The sequence below is a fragment of the Aulostomus chinensis genome, chromosome 9 (assembly GCF_037954235.1).
Source record: "Aulostomus chinensis isolate RoL2024-O1b breed Wild chromosome 9, RoL_Achi_v1.0, whole genome shotgun sequence".
NCBI classification, from domain to species: Eukaryota; Metazoa; Chordata; class Actinopteri; order Syngnathiformes; family Aulostomidae; genus Aulostomus; species Aulostomus chinensis.
The window spans coordinates 12,972,221-12,974,678 of record NC_141328.1 but is presented as its reverse complement, the minus strand read 5'-3'; the positions used below and the strand labels follow the sequence as shown (position 1 = coordinate 12,974,678).

General features: G+C 42.6%; 1 long non-coding RNA gene across 1 annotated transcript; it reads right to left on the bottom strand.

The window, feature by feature from the left end:
- Positions 1-1,031: 1,031 nt before the first annotated feature.
- Positions 1,032-2,215, bottom strand: LOC147255841 (uncharacterized). The gene is made up of 3 exons (XR_015117725.1): positions 2,069-2,215; positions 1,570-1,870; positions 1,032-1,368 (listed from the first exon to the last, which is right to left on the bottom strand). It is a non-coding gene; the product is annotated as an uncharacterized LOC147255841 (long non-coding RNA).
- Positions 2,216-2,458: the final 243 nt, after the last annotated feature.

Sequence of the window (2,458 nt, the reverse complement as noted above, 5' to 3'; positions counted from 1 at the left end):
ATAGACTTCCATTGTAAGGCGAAAAGTGTCTTCCCCACTTTGACGGCTTATAAAATCCAAACCGAGCGCATAGTATATTAACCTTGAACAACTTTTAATCAGCACAGTTGGGAGAGTAATGTGTGAAAGTTTGGAAGCCGTGGCATTTACGGTTTAGGAGGAATAAGATTTTGTTCAGGGTGCAAAATTGTCCAAAATTAGACATTCGTGTCCAAATTGTGGACATCCTGTTACAGTTAGGTCAGGGGTGTGAGTGTATGATTTATCCATCTTGATGAGACGAGTTCAATGGTGTTGGTCCCATGTCTGTAGGACATTCCTACAGGCTGTGGCGTGGTTTTTTGTGTATGTAGGTGGCGCTATTGAGTAGAGCGCCTCTTTTTTTATTAAATTATCGAATTTTTCGCCGCACCCGATGTGCGTACTAAATTTGGTGAGTTTTCGAGCATGTTTAGGGGGTCAAATTAACTTTTGAAGTGGCAAGTGTGCCTTCGAAACATAATAGGGTCTTCGCCAGGGACTGGCTCAGGCCCTAATAAAGTCAGCACTGAGAATGAGGCGAACATCACACCATAGAGAAAAAAAAAGCTGCTACCATTACTGCACTTCATAAACTATAGCAGTAGTGTGCACACACAACCAATTGCAGTCACTCCAACAAAAAACAAATTGGGAGAAAACTCAAGCTTATCTGGCATCCAAAGAGGAGATCACAGTTTGAAACCCTTTTTTCATAAACCCTTTAAAAAAAAAGAAAAAAGATAGTGCTGAAAATGAGGTGCACATCACACTAGAGAAAACACAAAAAGCTGCTCCCGTTACTTCACGTTAAGGCCTATTCACTAAATCCTACATTTTACATAGCACCAACAGCTTTTCATTTTGCAAACTCAAGCCCCTCATCCCACCCCCGACCCACTTTTGCCCTTGACCTTCATTTTTCTTCCCCTCCAACTTAAACCTTCTTTGAGGTCATCCTTGCACATAACCATGTTATGACTTGAAACTAAAAATTTCTGTTGATCTTCAAAAGCAGCTGGCTCTCAAAATGCCTAGAATTTAGCCGTACTCTTCGTGGGCTGAAAACAAGCTATGCTGCTGCTATGCTGAACAGCCTTTCGCATGCTGCCGATGCTGGGAGGGGCGTGTTGAGCTTGACAGACAGCTTGCAGACAGAAGGAAAGGACTTCAGCAAATCCGTGTGGTCAGCTGAGCAGGACAGGTAGGCATCAAATTGTTTCCTGCCATCTTGGGTCTTCGATGCTTGCAGAGAAGAGAAGAAGTCATCCTCATCTGATGAACTCGACCTGGTCGCATCACCTGGCTGCATGGAGGAATCCTCGATATGCTGCTTGATGTAATTGATTCCTGAAATATAGAAGGGTTATAGCACTTAAATGATGCAACTCTACCATGTTGTGATCTCAGTCTAAAGAAGTGAACAAAGAATTTGATTTTTTTCTTGCCTTCATTCAATGTTCCATTTCATGCACCAACCAACATGCAAATCTGTTAATACTACAAAGTGTCAAAACAAACAAACTTAACTACAGTGTATGAATGCCTTACCCATTTTAATGGTAGCGTCATCCTTCGTCCATGTTGTTCGGAATTTGGGAAGAAGAATTGCAGCTGCAACCAGCTCGGCATCTCTGGAATTCAGAACCGTTTTGGGCACATGTTCAGACTGTAAAGCATCAACAAGAGGCCTGCAGTACTTCAGCTGCAACTTCACTGCAGCAGGTGAATTGTAGGAAGTAGCCATCCCATTTGTGCATTGGTTTCTGTTTGGAGTATGTTGGTTGCCTGGGCAACAGGGCTCATGACAGCAGCATATTCAGTGAGCAATGCGAGTTTGGCTGGCTTGAACCTGTGTTGACACACAAAAACACACACACACACTTGTTAGATGGAAGGATTATATATGATAGAATATGAATAACAGATTTCCAGTGAGTTTTTATTTTCCTGCAGTCATCATGGGCACTGTCATTTGTTTATCTGCAGCTGTTATTCCATTTCTATTCGTATTCTTTTACTTTATTTTTTTAATCTTAAGCCTACTTACATTGGGACCTTCAGGTCGGCGGCAATAGCTCTTAAGGCTCCCTCTCCCTTCTCTTTAGAAATCCTGAGCAGGCGTTCCACGGCCATGATCAAGGAATTCCACCTTGTTTTATTTGGTCTTAGAAGCTGAAGGGAACAGACATCTTCGATCATCTCAGCTGCAAGCGTGATCTTCCACATTTGTTCCATAGGCCATAACACTTGGCAAACGTTGCATGGTGCAGCTTCTTGTATGCGTTGCTGGAGGTTGCATTTGTGGAATCTTCACTAGCGATTAGATTTAGGATATGACAAGCACAGCGTTGGTGTCTCGGTAGCTGAAATTCAAACCCATCATCTTCATTTAGAAGAGCTGCTGTATCAATGTACTGCACATCTTCGTCCTCATCCA